Consider the following 25675-nt stretch of genomic DNA (forward strand, 5'->3'; position numbering starts at 1 on the left):
ACTTTTAATCTCTGATACTGATTTTATTGTTGTCTGATTTTTATATTGGCCGTTATTTAATTTCATTTTAACACTGCGATTAATGTCTTTATTTATTTTAATTAAGCAAATTTAGTATTATTATTAATTTGGCTGCATCACATGGTGAAATACCTATTATTTCTAAGCATAGTATTAAGCTATTTTTTACACAGCTAGATGCTGCATTCACCATGAACAAAATTAATGACAAACTTACCAAATATAATTATCTAGTAAATATTTAAAATTCTGAAATACTTTCCTCTGTTAGTGATGTAATTTTTAATGTTTCAGCAAAATTACCACTCACTGAATTAAAAGAGAAACTCATCATTTTTGAGCATTCTGATGCTCAGAATATTAAGGCCCTGTTGGAAGACCTCACTTTAGGAAAATAAAAATAGCCGGCATTTGGCTCAGGCGTATAAAAGAGCGAGCCAATGGCCAAATAAAAAATGATTTTTTTTTAAAATAAATCTCTGGCTACAATGTTTTCCCAATAACATTCAGACTGTACTAGCTATAACCCTAGTAACAATTTTACATTGGTCCCAGTTAGGCTCAAAATTGGCTAATATGGATCCCTTAAGAACATGCACCGAGGGACCTATATTGGGATGTCGACATTTTTTAATATTGGTTGGATATTGGAACAAGATTCATTTCTATCTAGGACCAATATTGAAAAATCTAGACATCCCAATGTTTCACAACATTATAAGGCTAAAAAAGATCTATGTAGAAAATGATATTGGTCCATTATTGAGTTATTCTAGGACCAATATTGAAAAATCTAAATAATTCAATGTTTACCCAAAATTTTAAGTCTATAAAGGTCCTACATAGAAAATGATACTGGTCTATTATTGAGAGACATTCTAGGGCAAATATTGAAATATCTAGACAAAAACCTATCAAATATATCATCACTTAAGTGATGATATACTTTACTAACTTGCCTAACTTGAAGATAAAATAGCTGAACTGACAGAACCTACCAATCTACGCATCAACTCTGCATTAATCATAGAAATAAAGAGCAAATATAAAATCCAGCAGATATCTGAATTATAAAATAAATTAAATATCAAAAAGCATTTGACTGCAGATATAATCATAAAAATGTGTATAATGTCCGTAGAATATATTGCATACTTTCTTTGTATACATTATTCTTCTATATATGAGCCCTGACAACTGCAAACATTGGAGAAATAAAATAATCGAGATTTTAATATACAAGTTAAATTTTCAAACATTATGCCCATAAGTCAAAAAGATGCAAGTCAAAAACAGAAATTCAAAATTGAAAATACAGAGTATCTACTACATTTCAGATTTTCAAATTCAAGATTTTCAATGACTAATTCCAAGAATTTTTCATGACTTAACGAAGTTACTACTTTCTCCGACAAAAACGCAACGATCAATTTAAAAAAGCATTATAATTACATTCATTTAAATGATAGGTATAACCAAAACAGATATACTATGCATCTTCATATTTACAGATTTTAAATTTAAAAAACAACGTCATAAAGAAAGAGTAGAAACAATAAAATAGCTGAAAAAAATACAAAAGCAAAAAAATTTTTCTGCAGAATTTTATTCTAAAGATACTTTTCTTGTTCATCGAAAAGGAAAGAAATACTCCTGATTTTTCTTTTCTCATTTCGGAATAGAAAAAAATTCGCCAATAACTGGTTTGCTCCATCTAGAATTTTAAAATAATAAAATAATACAAATTCTTAAATCACAGCAGTTTAAAAGATAATTTGCTCCAGAAATTATTTTTCTTTCATTTTTGAAAGAATACCAAAATTTTTAAAAAACATGATAAAAACATTTTATATTCTAATAAAATATAACTGTGAGTGGTGATTTTGTTATGAATTCAGATATTCGGAACAAGATAAAATTGGGGGGGGGGGAGGGGATTTTTCGGCAATCTAAATCCATGATTATTTTTAAATAGCTACACGACATTTCGTTACAAATTTCCTTTAATAGTGAAATTCATGACTTTCCATGATTTTTTATGACTTTCCAGGTGCGCAGATACCCTGAAAATAATATAAGCACTAACGTTAATAAATATGTACATGAATCTTGATCTAAAGAAGATTTTTTAAGCCCTTATTTATAATTACTTAAACTATTTTTATAAATGTAATAGTTTAAGTTTATTTTATAAATGTAATAGTTTAAGTTTATTTTATAAATGTAATAGTTTATGTTGAGAATAAAATAGTTGCACAGTCAACCCAATTTTTTGGGTTATAACTACTAATGTTCAACTGCATAGTCTTATAATTTTGAACCCAATCCAGAGAACAAGAGAACTCCTGGATCAAGAAGAGGGAGAAATGTAACTTCAGGGAGGACTTTTTTGAGGGATCTAACCTGCATGAAGAGGAAAATCTCCCACGGTTAGCCTTACAGCAAGGGGATTCTAACCCATGATTCGTCTACCACTGAGGATATTTCACATCAACAGTGTGGTAGGTGCAAGCTAGATGCAGAATTTGTATTGACCTGCCATTGCTGGGATTCGAACCTGGTTCACCGCATTGGAAAGTGAACGCTCTATCCCCTGAGTCATCACGGCTTACACTATTAACACTCAACATACTGCAGTACTGGCAATAGCACCATCTGTTGAGGAATAAGAGAAGTATTTTTGACATCAACGGATATTTAATCGCCAAAAAAAAATTTTTTTTAATTAAATTTCTTCAACAAATACGGAGACATTTGAGAATATACAGGTAAACAGCAGATAGTTGTAAAATACTGGAGTCTTCATTAAAAAATCAGGAGACTTGGCAGGTATGCAATTGCTTAAGGAATAAAATTATAAAAAATGATTTCACCAAAGTATCACGAACTTCTCATCATTGGGTAATAAAAAAAGAAGTCCTCATTAATACAAATATGTAGGGGCAAACTAAATAGAAAAAAATCTTTTTTATTTAAGCTTTTACCAGATTTTAATACATGCTGGAATGTGAAGAAGAATTTTGACTTCAAAACCTGCTTAATCCTTTGTTATAATTTTTATAGCCAAAATTAATTTTTAATTTACATCTGAAGATATTTAAAAAAAAAAAAACATAAAGGAATTTTTTTATTACTTTTTCAAGAGAATATCTCGAATTTTGGAGATTGGTTTGGTACTTCTGTCCATCGTTCAAATGCTACAAAGAAAAAAAAATCCATATTAGGAAATACTATTTTACAACATAACATAAAGTAAACAAAAATATCTAATTAATAAAGGGTGAATTTGAAATGTTCCATCGATTGAAGACATCAAAAGGGCTGATTTACAAATGTTACTAACCATTTTTTACATTTATTTACATTTAGGGTTTCTTTTTTTACACCTGTCTGGGTGAATGTGTAGTTTGTCAACATGGAGAGGAATAATCAAAAGCAATACTATATCGCATCATTTAACATCATAGCTTATAATTTAAATTTAATTTTTGATAAATACATAACTGCCAACATGGATAAGAAAAAATCCAGTAGATTTTATGAAATAATATAAATTCATGATAATTGGTGCATAATGTACTAAATATTTTACACATAGGGAATTTTATGGATTTTTATAGTCATCAAAATAGAAAAATTGCAATATTTTCCAGTTATAATTTATATAAAACATGCTTGAAATGTTATGTATTATGTATAGTCATAATTTTGAACATCAAAAGGTACATAATTGACCAAAGATACTTAAAAGATTTTTTTAATTAATTTAAAAAGAGAGTTCTGAATAAAGTTTTCAACTGATTTTTATAAATGAGGTTTGCTTCATTATGTATTAGATTTAAATAATCAAGTAAGATAGCAAGCAATAATCTGTACAAAAAACAGGATAATTTTAATTAAACCAGTAGACCAAGAGATACTGGAAAAATCCAGTAGAGTTGGCAGCTGTGTAATCATAATAGCTTATTTCAGTTAAATAGTGGGTGCATCGATCCTATGCGAATCAAATGTGGGCTTAAATAGAATTGCCACTCAAGCTTCTAATCTGATAGCTAAATTCTGTTGTCACAGTGATTCTTTTGCAACCATCCACACACTTTTGTAGATTGATGATGCAATAACATTTTTGATGTTCATCATGCATTTTGCATTGCTTCATATTCCTCATTAAAAATATAAATTCATTGCAAGTGTCTGCAAGGACCGAATTTACATACATTTATTATCAAGATTTAGCATTTAGCACCTTTGCCTTCTGGTTGTCACGATTTCCACACATTATGTAGTTACTTTCACGCTATTAGAAAAAGTAAATGACAAGCCAATGCCACTCTTTAAGGTAGGTGCACATCACAAGCTAAGTCATGCGAAAAGTTTCTTTAAAAAAAACATAACATAAAGTAAACAAAAATATCTAATTAATAAAGGGTGAATTTGAAATGTTCCATCGATTGAAGACGTCAAAAGGGCTGATTTACAAATGTTACTAACCATTTTTTACATTTATTTACATTTAGGGTTTCTTTTTTTACACCTGTCTGGGTGAATGTGTAGTTTGTCAACATGGAGAGGAATTATCAAAAGCAATACTATATCGCATCATTTAACATCATAGCTTATAATTTAAATTTAATTTTTGATAAATACATAACTGCCAACATGGATAAGAAAAAATCCAGTAGATTTTATGAAATAATATAAATTCATGATAATTGGTGCATAATGTACTAAATATTTTACACATAGGGAATTTTATGGATTTTTATAGTCATCAAAATAGAAAAATTGCAATATTTTCCAGTTATAATTTATATAAAACATGCTTGAAATGTTATGTATTATGTATAGTCATAATTTTGAACATCAAAAGGTACATAATTGACCAAAGATACTTAAAAGATTTTTTTAATTAATTTAAAAAAGAGAGTTCTGAATAAAGTTTTCAACTGATTTTTATAAATGAGGTTTGCTTCATTATGTATTAGATTTAAATAATCAAGTAAGATAGCAAGCAATAATCTGTACAAAAAACAGGATAATTTTAATTAAACCAGTTGACCAAGAGATACTGGAAAAATCCAGTAGAGTTGGCAGCTGTGTAATCATAATAGCTTATTTCAGTTAAATAGTGGGTGCATCGATCCTATGCGAATCAAATGTGGGTTTAAATAGAATTGCCACTCAAGCTTCTAATCTGATAGCTAAATTCTGTTGTCACAGTGATTCTTTTGCAACCATCCACACACTTTTGTAGATTGATGATGCAATAACATTTTTGATGTTCATCATGCATTTTGCATTGCTTCATATTCCTCATTAAAAATATAAATTCATTGCAAGTATCTGCAAGGACCGAATTTACATACATTTATTATCGAGATTTAGCATTTAGCACCTTTGCCTTCTGGTTGTCACGATTTCCACACATTATGTAGTTACTTTCACGCTATTAGAAAAAGTAAATGACAAGCTAATGCCACTCTTTAAGGTAGGTGCACATCACAAGCTAAGTCATGCGAAAAGTTTCTTTAAAAAAAACATAGAAAAAATAAATAAATTAGCAAGTTATCCATTTTTCTTCATTCATTTTGCTTTCAAATACTTCCTTTATTTTTATGATTACTACTTACGTTAGCTCTAATTATGATATTAGCACAACTGCCAATGTAGATAGGAAAAAAATCTAGTAGATTTTACAAAATAATGTAAATTTCATGATAATTGCTGCATTATGTAATAAATATGTTACACATAGGGAATTTTAGGGATTTTTATAGGCATCAAAACAGAAAAACTGCAAAAGTTTCCAGTTATGATTGACATTAAACATACTTGAACATACATTAAACATACTTGAAATGTTACTATGTATTATGTTTACTCATAATTCTGTATAAAAATAGGCAATTAATTCAAAGATAAGTAAAAGATTTTTCTTAATTTAAAAAGAGAATTCTGAATAAAAATAATTTGAACATTTTAGAACAAAAAAGATTTGAACTGATTTCTATAAATGAGGTTCTTTTCATTATGTATAATTAATACTTATTTAAATACTCAAGCAAGCAAGCAATAATCTGTTCAAACATTCTATTTCAATAAGGATTTTTTTTAAAAAAACTTACTCAATTTTAAGGAATTTTCTAGAATATACAAAAACCAGGAGAATTTTAAGTAAACCAGTACACTAGGAGAAACTGGCAAAATCCAGTAAAGTTGGCAGCTATGTATTAGTTTTAATGAATTTAAATCAGAAAATGGTGGGCATAACTTTCAAACATTTAAAAATACTTTTAAATTGTGTAATGACGTGTATAAGATAAAAACTAACTACGGTCGGACTTCTATTTAATGAGCTTCCATTTAGCAAAGTTCTCTATTTTAAGTTTTTTTTTTTTTTTTTTTTTTTTTTGAGCAACGAAGATCATTTTGGAAATTTCTATGTAAAATAACTTCCAAACAGCGAAGTGAGTTTTCTATTTAACGAACTTTTCTTTGAGATCCACTTTCCATATTTTCCAAAATATTTCAGAACATTTCAAACTTAACAGATTTTAAGGGGGAAATCGATTTTTTAAGCCACTTAACTTTTAGAGAAAGCAGCAAAATCCCTTTCCCTTTCTGTTTGCATTTCAAACGAAAAACTCAAAATTAACTGATTTTATCTGTAACAATTAAACTTAAGAATGCATGTGGTAATGTATGTTTAAAATTACTTTTATATTAAATGCAGCTATGATTTTATACATAAATTTAGCCTTTTTTTAGTTGAAAATATATGTAGCATGATAGTGTAACACTGGATAATATTTTGCTCCATTCTTGCTTTCCATGCAGATTTCTTTTATGGTTAATGTTTATAAAATAAATAGAAGATAGTAGTTTACAAGATAAAAGTGTATCAACTGCTATTTTAATTATGTCTAGGGCTTATGAATTTAAAAACTGTTTTGTGTTGTTTAAGTATTTCATGAACAAATTTTTCATATATAACGAACATATTATCGAGATTTAGCAACTTCGTTAAATAGAGGTCCAACTGTATTTACTAAACTCTAGCACAGAAGTTCTCAAAATAAATTCATAACTATTGCAATAACATAAAACCTTTTTTCTTTCATCCTTTAACTCTCTAAATAAATCTGAAATTTCTTTCATTATTTGCCCAGTGTATGTTTCAGCTATGATTTCATGTTGTCCAGCCATGTCATTCAGCTCATTCAACATTTTTACGAAGGCTACAGCAGATGAGAATCTAAAAAAGTTCATTGAAATATTTGTTACTACACAGGGTGCACAGCCATATCTTTCAACAAAAAATCAGCACAAAGTACTTTTTAAACACTCTACATTAACAAAATGCAAAATAATTTTCAAAGACTTTTACATGATCATGATAAAATAATTTGTTTCTGACGAAGAACTCTTTTCTTGATTATAATTAACCATTAAAAAATGATTAAGAGATTTTTCGGTTCGATTTCAGAGGGTGGAAAATGAAGCTTGAAATTGAGAATATCATGCAAAATGCAGAGTTGCACATGAGAGCGCAATAATCGTACCGAATCCAGTTTGGTATATGCACATGTGGACCCACAAGTATTTCATCAAACATGTAAAATGGTTGCCGCTTTCGTACACTATTGGACCGACACTACGCGGAAATGAATCGTGGCTCAATGAATTGAGAAAACATTGAATAGACAATGTGAAAGCCCCGCTGACACTTGACATCCATGAAAAAGAATACATAGAGAAGTAAATCAGAAAAAATAAAAATCAATCTTAATTTTTGAAAGAAAATTTTTTAAAGTTAAACATAACAGTTTTCCAACTACTGTATTTTCAAAAAGAAAGAGTGAAAAATGAAGTTGAATAGAAACCCTCTTAATTGTAAATTTTTTATAAAAACAAATGTTTTTGAAATAGGAAAAGCTAGATAGAAACAAAAACGAAAATTGTATTTAAAAATAACAATTTAACTTTTGCACACAGCCGCATTTTTGAAAAAAATATGACCATAAAAGAATAATGTTCACAGAAAAGAACCTTAACAGATTATGGTTCACAAAATAATGTTTTCAAGAAGAAAAAGTGAAAAGTAAAGTCTAATAAAAACCCTCTTAATAATAAAAACTCTTATAAAAACAAATGTTTTTGAAATAGGAAAAGCTAGATGTAAACAAAAACGAAAATCGTTCAATTTTAAACAAAAAAATTTAAACATTAAAAATATCAATTTAACTTTTTACACATTGCAACATTTTTTGAAAAAAAGTTATCATAAAAGAATAACATTCACAGGATTCATACACAAAAAAAAAGTATTTTTTTCACTGACTTTTCCAAGTAATGAAAAAAAAAGAAAAATCAACAAAATTTATATTTAATTGGAATGTAAATTAGAATCATAAATAAAATTGAAACTCTAAGAAAGCATTAATAAATTATTTTTATTTTTAAAAAAAATCAAGTGATTTTAACTGTACCAACTCTGATTATAAATAATAAATTGCCAGAACTATAAACAAGACTGAAAGTACTGACAGTACATTATAGAGTATTTTTGATTGAAAAACAAATAAGAAATTCACTCACTGAATATCTTCTTCCTCCTTCTTTTTCGGCTGGTAATTTTTAACCAGTTTCCTAAAAGATAAAAATGCAATGATGAGAATAACATATATATCAATGACATAATAAAACAACTATATAAAAACCAGCATATTTTTAAAGATCCCCCTACAGTACAAGTATACCTCTTTTTAAAAGAGTCCGATTCACATGATTTTGTCGTCGATCTTTTTTCCGATAGTTACTGACAAGGTTTTAGCAATTTTTAATTATTTTCGTTTAATATGATTTTCAAAATTCAAAAAAGGAAAGAACTAGTGCGTTTTACGACAAAAATATATAGAGAGATATATAAAAACCCTACAAAATGCTTGAATATCGCCCATAATACTAGAACAAGAAACATATATTTACAATTTTAAAAAAATTATACAGTTTTATTCTATACCAGTAGAGATTTTTTTCTTTTGTAAACACAATGCTTTGTTTACTTTAAATTATTATTAAAAGTACATTGTTGCATGATATTAGTGCTAGGAAAGTTTGTCGTAGAAATCTCGAAGATATTTTGCCATAAGCAGGACCCCCTCCTGCCTATGTCATGTAGGTTAAGGCCCTGCAATTTTTTGCTATTGGCTGGAAGATCAGCATTGCAAGCCGATCAACTTTACTTCTCAGACAAGCTTTAAGCAGTCACAGTATCTTTCCCCCGATATCAGTGTCAATCAATCAATTTGCAACAAATAACTATTTTCTGTATGGCATTTATTGAAAAAACAGTCAGAAATTAGTCATGCTTGAATAGCTTTATTGCTAAAAACTAGGTTAAGGTCAATCAATTTTATTTGGGGGGGGGACAGAACAATTGAAAAAAAAATAGCTTTCAAGGGCTGGAGTAAATTCAGTTTTTATGTCAATTACCAATAAATTAAATTATTCTTTAGTTTACAAAAGAAATAATCATTCGTCTTTATGTATGAACAATATTTTTGTATGAAATGAAATAGCAGTTTTGCACATGTCTTTCCTACTACATGCAATAAAATAAAAAGGCTGCCATCGATAAAATTATATTTCAAATTTTTAAGTTTTTCCCATGAAATAATAATTTTATAGTTTATCAAGCTACGAAGCCAGGTTTTTCAACAATAAATAAGCACCTTTTAAGTACTTTTTAATCACTTGAAAAATATTTTTAATAACTTTCCAACAAAAAAAAAATCAGAATTAGGATCTGTGCAGTAATAAAAATTATTTTTTTCTATCGTTTAAAGTTCTTAACATAAAATCAATAAAATTCACAAACATACTAAGACTTAAACATAATCATGATAAAATAACTAGTTTCTGACAAATATTGCATTGTGAAAATCATGCATTTTTTGTAATTTAGAATGACAATCGACACTGCAAAAAAATCTCTTTTAAAAGATAGAAAATTAAGCACTATTTACAAACCTCGAATAAAAAAAAAGCACCTTTAAGGGCTTTTAAAAAATTCAAGTAAAACATAACTATCTTTAAACACTTTTTAAAAACCCTATGCACACTGATTTTTTATTGTTTATAAACTCTTTAAACTTTTTTAAAATAAACCTTTATCATATTTGTTTAGAATGTGTTTAAAAAAAATTCAAAAACATAAAAAATTTACAATTTTATGACACTAGAATGAGTACCTCCGAATTTTATAGTTATTGTGAAAAACTATGTTAAAATACACAAATTAAGATTAACAAGTCAAAGTAAATAAACAAACCTAAGTTTATAAGCATATTCAGATTCTATTGCACACCTTTCCTTTAAAAATGAATTATATTTCTCTAAAAATTCAATTCCTCTTAGCGTATGATGGTTGTCATATTGATCCTGTAAAGAAAACAAAAATTAACCAGAAGTATTAACAAGCAGAAAATAATGATTTATACATAAGTTCAAATAAAAAGAAAAATGAAAAATATAATAAAATCAAATGAAGATTTTAAAAATTAAATTTTTTCACATGTACCAAAAAAAAGAAAATATTTATTTTAGTCATAGACAAAGAGCAGTGCTCGAAAATAAGGGTGATCACTATACAATAAAAAGTGTAATAATGCAGTTTTGGTTTTTCTGTTGCGAGTTTTTTAACTGCTACAAACCCATTTTCTCCTGATGATCATTCTGTCTCAGGAGGCTACTTACCAGGGTTAGTGATTTTTTTGATTTTTATTCAAACACATTGTAAGAACTTTAATTTATGATTAAAAATACTTTATAAATGTTTAATCAAAATTAAATTAATATGAAAGCAGTATTATAACAATATTTTAGAAGCTCTAACTTACTAATATAATTTTTCATTTATAATACATAGCTTTGAATGCATAGCAACCATTCTGAAACAAATGCATAATTGAAATTTGAAGACTAGATGAAATCGACAATTTAATGAAAGGGGTCTGTCAAAAATCAACACAAAAATATGGACTTTTTTGTTTCTTAAGAAACACAAAAATAAAAATTTTTTAAAAAGTATTTTGTGAACTTTTTCCTACAGTTGAATTTGTGAAGGTACTCTAAGCAGTAGCAAATTTGGCTTGGACAAACTAACTATTAAATTTAAGTTTCAATTAGCAAACCAGAATTTTAATTTAAAATTGTTTTTTTTTCTCTTGATTTTTAATATGACAAAATAAATTTAACAGATTGTGTTTATAAATATAGTCACTCATCAAAAAATAAATAAATGTTAATCTATATATTTTTATATTAAAATACTCATTTTTAATTCTATATCAAAATAGATCGGCTAAAAAAAAATTTGAAAAAAATCTATGCACTCATTGGAATTTTTTTTCACAAAATTTCTTTATAGAAAATCTGATGATGTCAAAGATACTGTAAACATATTATGAGAAAAAATACCAGTTAATAACTCGACTGCCTCAAATAGATTTTGAAAGGGAAGAATGACAATATATCAGGAAAAAAATATCTGAATTCATTAGCCTTTTTTTCTTTCTATTTTCGGCATATTAGGGTACAATTCTTTTTTATATAACCTCAAGCTTTAGAAATATACATTTTCCACCAATAAAATATAATGTAGATTTTAATTCCAGCTGTTTCAATCAAAAGGAAAAAAAGTGTAGTAACAGGAAAAATTGAAAAATAACTTTAGAAAATCAGAAAGAATCTGGCACAAATATTTAAAAAAAATACTAACTTCACATACAAATATCTAAAAACTATTATATTGAAAAATAACTTTAGAAAATCAGAAAGAATCTGGTACAAATATTTTAATTTAAAAATAATAATAAATAAATAACTTCACATACAAATATCTAAAAACTATGTTATTTTATAACCAATAAAAATAAATGTAACATTGTTCCGATGTCCATTCATAAGAGCATAGTCACGGAATGTAATTAATTTTATTGAAATAAAAAAGTTGTACAAACTTTCAGTGTTATGCTAATGTCATATAGTTGCTTATTTGCCTTTAGTTAATATTTATGTTCTCTCATAATAGAGAAAAATAATTAGTAGTAAGTAATTTCAAAAACTGAGAGAATTATATTAACATGTTAATGTCTAGGATGCATTTTTTCTTACATTGATCAAATGCTACAATGTAAAGTAGAAAGCTAAAAGTCCTGCCTGATGATTTCCTTTTAAATTTGTTTGAAACATTTCTGAAATTTATCAATTTATAACAGGGTTAAACTTTTATAAATAACATATCTTGCATCCAAAACACTATTTTTGCACATTCATGATGTTCTCTAGCTTGGATCTTGCTTACTTAGCTTACCCTTACAAAAGTTATGTTACATATAAAGAAATTTTTTTTTCTTTAACATGAAAATAAGGTACCCATGCAGCAGAGATAAGTATTAATTACGTGAAAATAACGTTATAATGCCACAAGGTTAAAAGCAAAAAAACGTTTCCACCGAACGTTTTATTTACGTTTCAAGTGGTAGTCTCGAATCCGTTAAATAAACGTTAAAATTTGGGTTATTTTTAACGCAAAATTGACGCTTTTTTGCCTCTAGTTTGACTATGGTGAATTTTGATACCAATCTTTGACGTTAATTTAACGAAGTTTGTTTCTTTTTTATCGTATTTTTTACGCTATTTTAACTAAGTTTTTAACGTGAATTTTCAGTTTTATAAGATCCGTCTTTTTCACCATGAATATTTACGTGTTTTTAACGCTTATTTTTATTAAAATAACGCACATTTAACGTTATTTTAACCAAAATACAAACGGATTTAATCCGTACAATTTACGTATTATTATCAATATTTTTAACCCTTATTTTGAGTTAGGTGAATTAATAAACTTTTCGCGTAAATTTAACTAAATTAATTTCAATTTTAACGTAATTTTAATTTTTTTAACTAAGAAGGGAAGAAACCATTCCGTATTTTAATGTTTACGCTGCACTAAAAAATATAGCATTTAAACTTTTAATTCTTATCAAACTAAAACTAAAATAACGCAAAACAGCTGATATTAATGCTTTTTTTTAAGAATCCTAGAAAAAGCTTTTTGTTTTTAATCTCATACTTTTTGTAAATTTTTACAATTCAAATTATAACTCAACGAATAAGGAATGCAAATCTTACTACCTCTTCACAGCAACATACTAGTTTATTTACGAAGTTTCATGTCTCTCAGGAATTTTTAAAATTTTTCATGCCTAAAAGTTTGTAATATAAAGAATTGGTAGGAGAAAAAATTACTCAATACTTACATGATTTTCCAAACCCCTATGGAAAAAATATTTTTTTTTTAGTTCAAATTAATAATTAAGAAGTCTACTGCTCTCCTTAAATCCATGTTTCCAAATTGCTTGCTTGAAATTATCTACTCTTCTGGAATGCTTTTGGGTTCATTATTTTTTTTATTATTTTTTATTTTTTAGCTTGAAAAATTTAACTAAAATTTACTTTAACACACACATGAAGTAAAAAAATATATATATTAACCAAATTTACCATTTGATTTGTTTACTTACAAAAATTAAAATTTTTCTAAGTCGTATTTTCGTAAAAATTACAATTTTTAATCCAGATGAGCAGTTAACTTAATAATTTTAAATACAGAAAAAAACATTAAATCAAATAAGATTTATTAAGTTTTATTTATTTTACAACTATCATACAATATACAGATTTACAATTATAACACATCGCCACAGATCTGAAATATATCTATTCATAACTTCTTCCACCCTGCTGTTAGTATCACCTCTCCACTGCAATGTACCTGGAAAACAAATAACTATTTTAGCATATGAAAAAAAAATATGCCGGACAATAATATTAAAATGTTTCAACCAACAGTAGATTTCTAAAACGAAGCAATACTGACTAGATAAAATACAGAGTTAAATAAAATGTAAAAAAAAAAAATATTAAAACTGTTTATTATTTTCATGGAATTTCTACTAAATATATATCGATTGAGTACATCCAAATATTTAGATATAAGAAAATCTATTTTACAAATTTTACTCACATATTACACGACAAAATTACATACATATACAGCACAAATCTGAATTAGAATAGTATTTAACAATTTTTTTTATTTTTTATCCTAGCTAAATCTTACATTGAAGCCAACAGCAAGTTATAAACAAAACAAAAAATTATTTTTTGTGTGGCTCGGAGGAGAACTCCTCCAGGCTTTTAGTCTGGTGTTGTCGGCTGCTATGGTAACAAGTAAGGGCACATTTCTAATGGGGGAACAATGGAGAAATAAAGGTGTCAATTGGTTTACCCCCGCTGATCTAAAATCAAGACAAAACTATTCACAAAACACCCCTATTTGAAATGACTTTTTCTCATAACCACAGTACTTGCCACGACTTTCTGTTTATTTACTTATCATCAGAATTTTATTTTCCTCTCTCATTTTTTTCTTGCTCCTTAGCTGCAATTTTCATTCCTCTTCAGAATATTTTGCAAGAACTTTGTAGTTCAGAAACACAATTCCATTAGTTTCAGTTACGTAATTTTTAATTTCTCATTTATTAAAACAGTAAAAATACTATGCCTTTTAACACAAACAGTATCTTTAATATACAAAAGGAGTAATTTTAACAAATTCAGTAATTTATTAAACTATATATTATTTAGTTCAAGTGAAGAATTACATTTTACAATTGCCTCTGTTAAAGCTTTTTTAAACAAAAAATGGTTAATTTAAAAGTTCTTTAATTTCTGGAAAATCACTGCTAAAACTTAACACTTTACTCCAAAATACATTAGAAAGCTGTTTGGAGATTTAGAAATTCATTTCCACAACGGAATTCTTAGTAATGGTGGGCATTAGCTTCCAGGGTGGGAAAAATAGGTTCTGTGTTCCTTGACCCTAGTGTGTTACTATCAGGTTGCTTGGGGGCAGTAAATACCTTATTTGTTTAAACCACTTTAAAAGGACAGGATAAAAAAATTTAAAAAAAAAAAATTTACACACAAAACACAGTTTTTGGAGAAATATTTTAATAAATATTTCTTCGAAAAATGTGATAAAATGAAAGGAACACAATGGTGTTAGTTAATTGTAGCAACATGACAGAATGTTTGGAGTAATGCAGTATAGCAATTTTGGACTATAGAAACAATTCGGAGGAACAGCTTTAAACTTAAAATTGTTTAACAAAATAATAATTTTATTCTTGGAACTAATTAGAAATTATCGTTCTTAATGCTGCATATATATATATGAGCAAAACAAAATTACCAACTTTCCACACCCTTGCAAAAAAATTAAATTAAAAATTTTTTTGAACAAGTATAGAGCAGATATATCAAAAAAAGTTTTAACTTATTTAAAGATGTGAAAACAAATATATATTTTTTTGTCAAACTGTAATTCATATAGTTTGTAGTAGTGATAATTTCCATTGCATGAACTACTTAACTTACGAGATATATAAGTTTTCTGCAATATTAGACATTTAACATAAATTTTACTTAATAGTTTTTGTTAAAATAAAAAGTTTGAACATAAGTATGCTAAATGTATACAGTAAAATGCAAGAAATTATAATAAATTAATGAAGACTAGTCAGGCTAACTCTTTTAGAAAAAAGTAAGCATTTTTTGCAACCTTGATATACACAATGAATCGTGTTTTAAAACATTTTGATCATTAATACTTTAACACCAAATAATAAACACAAAAACATTCACTTGGTAAAAATAAGATATTTAGATAAAAGATGTTTTCAAACAGTATGAAATCAAAAAGTTTTTCATTTAATGTAAGCATTATAATACAGTGCAGAAGTTATTGAAAAAAAAAACTTTATAAAAATAAAAGTGATTATTAATATTTTTTTATTGTGATGATTATTTACAAAATGCGAAGAAGCAAATAAAGTGTGTGTTTTCCCACCAACAAAATATGAGAATATCACCCATAATGTGATACTATGATACTTTATAAAAATAAAGTATCATAGACAGAATATATCATAGGTATATAAATAGAAAATATCATAGGTATAGTCATAGATATAAAATCATTGATTAAAGTTAACAATATTGAAAGTTCAATTTCTCATATGCGGAATTGTAGAAAACTGCAGAAGTACACAAATAAATAAATAAATATAAACATATATACAATTGGCTTTTTTAAAAATTGAAACAAGGATAATTTGAAATCTTGTGGCAGAATGTTTTTGAGCTATCTGCGACTAAACTCTCCAGCACTAATATCTAATTGCAAAATACATTTAATACAAACAAACACACATGTTGCTAATTTAAAATGGCAAATACTCTGTGTTAACAAAAAGAAAAAAAAATAATACTGATTTTCTTAATTTAGCATGAAATATTTCTTTTTAATATTATGGGTGATATTCTCATATTTTGTTGGTGGGAAAACACACACTTTATTTGCTTCTTCACATTTTGCAAATAATCATAACAATAAAAAAATATTGAATATCATGAAATCCATAGTAGTAATTGCCCCCCTCCCCCCCCCAAAAAAAAAATATATGATGTAATTATGTAAATTGGACTGCTCAAAAGCGTGTTACACTTTGAAATTAGGTTGTAATAAATAATATCGTATAAAAAATATTAGATTTAAAAACTAAGGAGAAATCAACATCTATAACTTCCAAAAATTAGATAGAATTTCAAAAAAATAAATAGATAGCCTTAAAAAAATAGATACTCAAATGCACGATTCGAGTTTTCCATATTGTTTAAATATATCAAGATGGTTAAGAACCAAATGAAAATCAGTATCAATAACTGCCGAAAATATCATCGAAACGTTACGTCGATTTATGATATCAGTGAAAATTGAGTGTGCCAAAAACTGATTATCAAAATGCATGATTCAAATATTGCATGTTCAAATATTTCTGTAAAAAAGAAATGTAATATTTTCTTCTTTTCAAGAGAAAAATCCATAGCTGCAAACCTCTAGTTATAAAAATGCTGATGATAGACAAGAAAAATGCAGAAGGTTCGCAACTGCATACTAATTACTAATAAATTTATTTTTAAAAAAATACTCCCCTTTTTTTTAAAACAAGAAAAGGTAAAAAAAAATTTTAAAAATTTTGACCAGCTACTTGAAGGTACTATATTCATTTATTAATTCTTGATTAAAGGGAAATATATAAAATTTTAAGACACATTAAAATTAGTTTAATTACACTATAATAGTATGCACTATATATAAACTCAATGGAAATTATGGAGAAAGAATTACATCAAAAAAATTTTTTTTTGCAAAGATCCTTTAGTAGCACCTTTTTCTTTAACTAAAAATTCTTTCAAAACAATGTATTTCTTCTTTAGACTTAATTATTAAAAGTTTTTCGAGCAGACTGCTCATCAGACATTGATGAGCAGAATTGAGTCCTAGTTTTTTTACCACAGAAAACAACCTTTCGCATTCAGCATTGCTGTGGGGTATAGTCAATACAGTCTGACTTAAACAAAATACTAGCTATCGGGCGACCGGGTAAAATGCAGAAGATCTTATCTTCTGAGCGTAAAAGCAGAAAAAAATAGCTAAAATAAGTAAATATGCGGATAGCTTCTGCAAAATGCAGAAGGGTTGGCAGCTATGAAAATCTCTATGCAAGAACTATGTAAAATTCTGCAACAATGTCGCCGTGCCGTTGCGATTCTGCCACGGAGATTTGAAATACTAAGCAATTTGTATAAATCTTAATTCCCCGAGAATTTCCAATTGATGTTGTTAATTCCTTTTATAATTCATTTGAATGTTTGGTTTGAGTAGCCTCAGCCTTTAAATGATTCATCATGTATGATCGCTGAAGAATTCATAAAAGCAAAATAGAAGTTTCAGAATTTGTTTAAATTTATCAAAGACTATGAATAAAAAGACTAATTTAATGCAGATAAAGCACATATTTTTTAAGTGCCAGTGAAATAAAACATTGGAACAGCAATTATAGTGGAGGTAAAAACAGTAACAGTTTACCATTCTACTTGATACTAACGGTGAATCTTACACCAGAAACTTTTATTATAAATATAGTGCAAATGCTGATGATTGTGCATCAAATCATTAGGATTCTACAGTACATGTAAAATATATTTACAATATATGATAATTCATTTTAAGAGACAAGTTTTTGAGTACTTTTATTTGTTGTTATTGAAGCATGGGCAGCCTATGTAAACAATTTTTAATTACTATTTTTAATATCAGTAAAAGTTATTTGAAATAATTTTTAACAGTTGATTTGTTCATGTTTATAATTTCAAGAAATTTTTTTTACCCATTTTTAAGTACAAGAAAAAAGGAAACAATTCAAATACAGTTATTTCTTTAGACATACTTAATTCAGGAACCTTCAAATGAGACTTGATGGAGCTTCATACTCAAAGCCAGATCCTTTCCAAAGACCTTCCTCAGAAGTACATCAATAGATTATGAAAAAGAAAATTCATTCAGTTAATATGTTTAAAAACATAGAAATTATTCAAACATATTTTGTTTTGTTTATACGGGCATATTTATTATTCAGAACTAGAGAGGTAAGGAGTAATGGTTTGGCAGAATGTTAGCTAAAAAAATGGTGAAATGCAGAATATATTTCTATAGCAATATTTTTTTTAAAAAAAAATTCATTAATAAATATTTTTTACGAATAAATAAGCTTATTTATAATTGGAAATTACTCCATGCTTATCAATATTAGTGGAATGGGCTAAAGGGAATACAAAAAATTAAACAAGAAATACTTATAAAAAAACTAAAGTTATAAAGTAAAATAGAAAGAAAAAAAAATATCATAATTGTTACAACAAAGCTTCTATGCTAAGAATAATATTTTCTGCAAAGCAGTATCCATAAAGCAACATTAACTAAAATATAATCTATTAGAAATATGTTATTAAAATGCTGTGTTACTAACAAAAACAAAAGATTATATACAAATGTAAAACAGAAAAATCTATTTTAATTCTCAAAATAAAATTTTAAAGCTTTACATCTCAGCTTTCCAATTATCATATTTTCCAGATAAGAATAAAGTCATTAGAAACTTTCTTAATTACTGTGTCATACACTTAATAAAAACAAAGTTTTTTAGAAATGTAAAAAGCTAAGTAAAAACCAAGACAAAAATTGTTTAAAAGAAAAATCTAGCAATAAAAATTTCAATTGAACTTTTTCACCTACAAGGGGTCTGTCTACGTTTTTCTGAGAGGTACCTATTTTGTGAAAATTTAGATATAATTTGTGAAAAATTAAAAACTATATTAAAAAATCAACACAAAAATATGGATTTATCGTTTCTTAAGGAATACGAAAATAAAATTATAAGAAAAAGTATTTTGTGAAACTGTTTTTCCTAAAGTTGATTTTGTGAAGGTACCGCTAAACGGTAGTAAATTCGGCCTAGACAGACCCCTGCCTAGGCATGTTTTTAGAATACAGTAACTATAAAAGAATTAAAAAAGTTTTAAACAGCAATGTAAATTTAAATAAAAGCTTGAATAAGAATAATTCTAAAGATAATTTAATATTGAAAATTCAGTGCAATTATTTTCCTTATCGTGTTAGCTGATAAATTTCAAAAACTGTTTCAAAAATAAGAAGAAAAATTTCCAGTAAATGTTCAACTGGGTGATTTTTTATTATTTTTTTTTAAAGATATCATGTTGCAAAATAAATAGTCAAAAGACTATTTTGTCCATATGAGATTTTCTCTTGCAATAGCTTGTTAAGACGATACTTCCACGACATTTTGGCTGAAGAACCATCTGCTATACTCTTGTAAAATTTATACCAATCAAGCGTGTTTAACCCTCGGTTCTTTAAAAAGGTAAAGTTAAAAGAAACTGCCATGAATCACAACTGCTACTACTCAACTGTTTTAAAAATGCAACAACTAATAGTTTTTATACTTTATAAGACAATAGTAGGTAAGTAGATAAGACAGCTCAAATTAATAACAATATGACAGGACTGTTTCACACATAAAACTTGTCTTGTCTTATTTGCTAATAAAAATACCATCTCGTACTGAGTAGGCAAAACAGAAATAAAAATGCCCGTATCATGATCTGCCGGTGAATAATCACTATATCTTCTAAGCAACTTCCATGCAGCAACCAGGAGGAACTAAAAAAAATTAACGGACGGAGATCAACTTGAAGAGTATAACTCGTAGCTACATTTTGCACACCTTTACATATTCTTTTAAAAAGTTAGCAGTTGGCATAACTGCTCACAATACAGAAGTAACCCTAATAGGGGATTAAAAGTTTAATGAGTATTTCTATGTTGTTACCTATGGCTAAATATTCATAAACTTCCAGCGATCCACGAAAAATTAAATATCTCAGAATGGGAATAACTCAAAGAATATAAGTTGTAGCAACCCTCAGGAAAACTTCTACTACATACTTCTTTTTAAATTTTTGCAAAGTACAAAATCTTATTTTTATTTATTTTTTTTGCTTCAACATTTTTAGTTGGCACAAACTAGTTCAAATAGGGAAACATCCCCTTTTATTTGATTCATTAAATCAGGGGATAAATGAACAACGGCAGAATAATCGGCACGTGTTGGCAACTTCTGGTATCGGAGAAACTGAAAGAAAGAAAAAAAATCACAGAAAGGGACCAACTCGAAAGATATAACTTGTAACCATCTGGCAAACATTTATGTTTTTTTTGTTTTTTTTTAAACTTCAAGTTTACATCTATTTGGTAGCTTGGCTATAGTAGTTTGTGCGACAGATTAAGATACGGAAATATCCCCTAAAATTAGTGAAACTGAAAAATTTACATTATAAATCTAGCTAAAATTCTTTTCTACTCTGGAAAATTTGTTTATCATCACCTGTGGCAGAATAATCAACAAGTCTTGGTAACTTCCAGTGGCTATCATCACACTGAAAACAAAACATGGGTAGAAACTAAGGGTATATCTTGTAGCCACTACCCCCTGGCAAACCTCTACATGTTTTCTTTTTTAAATGTATGCAAGTTTGAAATCCACAATAGTAGGTACAGTACAACAAATCACAGATGGAAAATATCCCCTCTACTCATATTTTTGTGTGTGAAGTCAACCATGATTAATAACATTTAAGTATTATCTTCAGAATAATGCTTATAATTGTTACTTTTTGTTAATTGTTATTTATTATAGCAACAAAATTTGCCAGGTGAATAAAATAATGCAGCATTAATTTAATAATTTTGATAATTAAAGCTTTAAAACGGAAATTTTCTTTACATAAGATCGCAACTAGTTTAACTTATTTCAGATTAATATTCCTTCATTAAGCTTAGGTGCCATCAGAATACTTTTAAAATATTCATGATTTTATTAAAAATATCTCAACTGCATAACAATCGTATATAAGGGTCTGTATTTCATCTCTTTACATTTTATGCTCAGTAAATGAGAATCAACAAATTCTCTTGCTTTTTTCCAAAATCGTTACGTTTTGTCATTGTTTGTTAAACTTCGCAAATGATAGGCTTAGAATATTTGTGTTTATTTCAAGCAGAATTAACTACAATAATTTACTTTCTTTGATAGTGAAGCATTATAATGAATTAACATTCTAAATAGTAATAATTAAAGTAAGGAATAAAAGAACTTACCATTGAATTCGGCGTATGTAAATACACTATAGAATAGCTATATCACGCGTGCAACAAATGTAAATAAGCGTTGTCTAGTGTAGGGGTAGCAGTCCTTGTGTAGAAATTGTGCCCACGGAAAAGGAGTGAAAAGTTGAAACTCAGTATCATTTAATGCATTTGTAAAACAAAAACTCAAATAACTGGAAGCAATGTGGAACAATACTTTTGAATCTATATTGTGAATCAATTTATTTCTCGTCTATTTTTGATTTTTCATCTTATTTTTCTTATTATTATTCTAATTAAACCTGGAATAAAATGCTACATTGTAGAATAACTTTCATATAATATTTTTAATAAAGTTAAATAAAACTGTCGAGCATTTTTAAAAAATTATTACTATTTTACATTTTTAAAAAAGTATTACTATTTGTTATGTAGTGTTATTATCATTTCAGAGATATAATAGTATTTTATTTTAACTAGTATAATATTATTTGAATAGCTTGTACATAAAAAACCCCAATTTTAATGCTTTTTATAATTTTTATGAATTCATAAAAATTGCTGTTTTATGCTCTGGAAATGTAAAATTTTTATAACTATAATTTATTATAAAAGAAAAACATGGATAAATATTATAAATTAAGATAACTGCTCCGGAAGACATACAAGATTATTTAAAATACGTGATTATTCATTTTAAAACTTTACACTTTTTTGCTTCCTCTAACCAGTAACTTCATTTCCAATCGAAGATTTGATAGTTAGAGGTTCGTACTATAGTAATTTAACTAAATGAGACATTAACTATGTTATATTTTAAAACTGTAAAACTAACAATGTACATTGATTTTTTTGTGCATCAGATAGGCTGATCAATGAACCATAAATTGTAGGATTTCTATTTCATCTGAAATGAGAGTAAGAAAGATATTGTAGAATACATTCTACGTTAGGTCTTCCATCAAATCAAAAAGATTTAATCTAACTACATCCACCAATATAAAAGTTTTATCGAATAACATAATATGGGATCAACATGTACATTTATTTATCTCTGGTTAATTTTAATTATTATATCGTGATTACACGTTATTTCTCAAATTTCGTGCTTATTTTTTGTTTTTCTCGCCTGCGTGGGTAAAGATTTTACATACATTAATTGGCATGCATAAATGCATGGTCTCATGATTTAGGTATCATTTTTAGTTGTTGGTGATGACCGTGTTAAAAATAATAGTTTGAAAAAATTCCTAAAATATTTATTACATAAAAAATACACATTTAAATAAAAAGCACATTTTAAATCACGATTTCAATTGAAAAAAAGAAAAAAAAAGAGGTAATATAATGGATTTGAAAACTTTATTATAACAAAAAGGGTAAAAAAGGGCGTCGAGTTGTTAACATTCCCCGTGGATCAAGTTATTTTCATATAATATATTAAAAATTTTATATTTAATTTTAGCTGGAAGGATCCATTTTCGTTGAACGTTCCGTTTCCCCTCTTCAGTGTTTTAGATATAAAAAAAAGGAAATTTTTATGAATCTGTTTTTTCGCTTGCTGATATTTGCCTTCCTTTTAAAAGCAATGTATGTATATATTTAAAAGATTTTGTTGAAATTGTATTCCCAGATAACACAGTGTAAACAGATAATTTGTCAACGAACTAATGAAGGTAGGAGTTTTAGTTGCGTCGCTCTAGAGCTGTACATTAGGCTTATCATCCATTTAGACTTAAATCTGAAGGGGTAGGAAATTTTCTCCAGATCCCTGTACATTTGGCACAGCAATGCGACCGACCACAGGCCTCTCGATTCCACAGATTTTAATAGCACATATATCGCATGTACTCGGTGGTGTCGAGAATCGAGCACCGCCCCCGTCAAGGACTAGAATGGCCCTTAAAACTCCTATTAAGTCGGAACTAAGTTTAAACGAAAAAATCTTGGTCAAAGAACATAGAAAAAAATTGTCGCACTAATGTCAAAATGCAAAAAGACAAATATTTAAATCCTTTTCTTTTTTTTTTTTTTAAAGGTGGGTTTGTTTTTTTAGGGTCTATGTATTAGCATTGCAAAATTTAGGTCTCAACTAAAATTTTTGAGGAACTTTCTCTTTCCCTAACTTAAATTTTTTTCTTTACAGGATCTAAATAATTAAAAAACAATTTATTTAACTGCATTAACTATTTAAAACCCTCCAAGCATTGTGTCCATAGGTAAATTCCCTGTTATGTAACATTATTGCCCGATATGGAAAAAAAAACAACAAAAAAAACAGGCTATTCAATGCAAACTAAAACTGACAGTTAGGAAAAAGAAACCGAACTAACGCTCAAACTATTTTTAAAAGTACTTTAATTTCACATACACAAAAACTCACTCATAAATAATATTCTGCGAAGAAATAAAGAATTATCATTACTTGCTCCGATAAAAAAAAAAATTTTCTGACATTACAACAAAACTTACAATTATTATTTATATTTTATGCTATTTTATATTATTTTTTATATTTTATAAATTTATATTATTTTTTACTATATATGATTTTCATAAATAATTTACTCATTGCAATTGAGATTTTATATTTAAATAATTTCTAGATTATAAAATTCAAGATTCAAAGCAAAATTCAATAAATTTGTTAAAATGTTGTTGTGTTGTAAAACGTTTTTTAATAACAACAAATATTTTAAAACTTCCTACACTAAATTTTATTACTAAAACTAATTATGAGAATTCCTTTTTATCTGTCTTTTGATACGTATGCTTTTTTTCTCTTTCAGTAATGAATATATATACTACTTTAAAGAAACAAGATTGATACATTTTTTAGGCGATACAAAAAAACATTAAATCATTATTTTAAAATAAAGTAAATGCTTCTTTCATTGCAATAAGAACATGGAATTTAAAAGTAGATAAATTTCTTTGTAATTTATTATAATTATTTTTTAAAAACTCACATGGAGAGCGATAATTTCGATATAAAAAAAAGAGAATTCATTTTTACATAATTAAAAAAATATATAGTCTTTTAATTTATGATCTTTGAATAAAAAAATTGCAAGATCCGGAACTCAACATTCCACCGAAGTTCCGAGTAGGACCGAACCTACAACAACGTACCTTTGAGGCGAACGCTCTAACCACTACACCACGACTCTTGTACCTGACAAAGAAGATTTAAATTTAAATCATGTGTTTTTACGTTATTATGTTCGTTACATGACAAGTTGTAACAAATTTTTACTTTATTCAGTATTTTGGAAATTCTTTAATTTCATCTTAGTTTAGTTTCATAAGAATTAAAACTCATAGTTTCCTTGTCAGTTATTGATAATGAGCAGACTCAATATTATCAACAAACAAATATTTATCTCCAGTTTAAATAAACAAAAATAATTATAAGTATTTAAAAATAGAATACAAATTGTAATAAAAATCTACACTGTTCAGTTTATTCAAATTTAAGAGAGACGTAAAATAATATATCCTTCTTGGGCACTCACATTCTTTTTTAGAAACATTTTTACCATTGAATTTACGTTTATAATCCCAAAAAATTAACGTAAACATAACTATGCAACAAAGCGTAACTTTTTCGTTAATAAAACGTTTTTAAAAATCGGTAAAAAGATGGGTAAAATGTACACGTTAATATAACGTATTTTTAGTACTCATTTTTAACGAAATATTTAAAGGGAAAATTGATAGCGTTAAAATACCGTCATTTTAACGCATACGTTTTAACGAATGAAGAAATGGTGAAAATCATCACGTGAAATTGACGTAATTTTAACGTTAAGTCCAAAACCTTATACCGAACGAACGTATTTTTAACGTTTATTTGCCCCTTCATGCTGCATGGGTAGGGGTGCCCAACCATTTTAAGTGAAGGGCCACTTGCACGGCAGGTAGATAATAAAGGGCCGCAAGCATATTTAGTCATGT

General features: G+C 27.2%; 1 long non-coding RNA gene and 1 pseudogene across 3 annotated transcripts in view; both read right to left on the reverse strand.

Moving 5' to 3' along the window:
- Nucleotides 1-25675, reverse strand: part of LOC147812703 (formin-binding protein 1-like) — a 73099-nt pseudogene that overhangs the window by 34735 nt on the left and 12689 nt on the right. Inside the window, exons 3-6 of the transcript XR_015432350.1 lie at nt 10355-10464; nt 8620-8670; nt 7129-7276; nt 3156-3218 (exon numbers count right to left, since the gene is read on the reverse strand). The product of XR_015432350.1 is annotated as a formin-binding protein 1-like (transcript). The remainder of the gene's footprint in view (nt 1-3155; nt 3219-7128; nt 7277-8619; nt 8671-10354; nt 10465-25675) is intronic.
- LOC147812704 (uncharacterized) lies at nt 13718-24353 on the reverse strand. 2 transcript variants are annotated; one of them, XR_015432349.1, is made up of 2 exons: nt 18444-24353; nt 13718-13843 (listed from the first exon to the last, which is right to left on the reverse strand). It is a non-coding gene; the product is annotated as an uncharacterized LOC147812704 (long non-coding RNA). The 2 variants fall into 2 exon arrangements; XR_015432348.1 differs by having other exon boundaries at nt 13718-13861.

This window comes from Parasteatoda tepidariorum, chromosome 3, assembly GCF_982258835.1.
Source record: "Parasteatoda tepidariorum strain Cologne lab strain chromosome 3, Ptep-v5.0, whole genome shotgun sequence".
In the NCBI taxonomy this organism is placed as follows: Eukaryota; Metazoa; Arthropoda; class Arachnida; order Araneae; family Theridiidae; genus Parasteatoda; species Parasteatoda tepidariorum.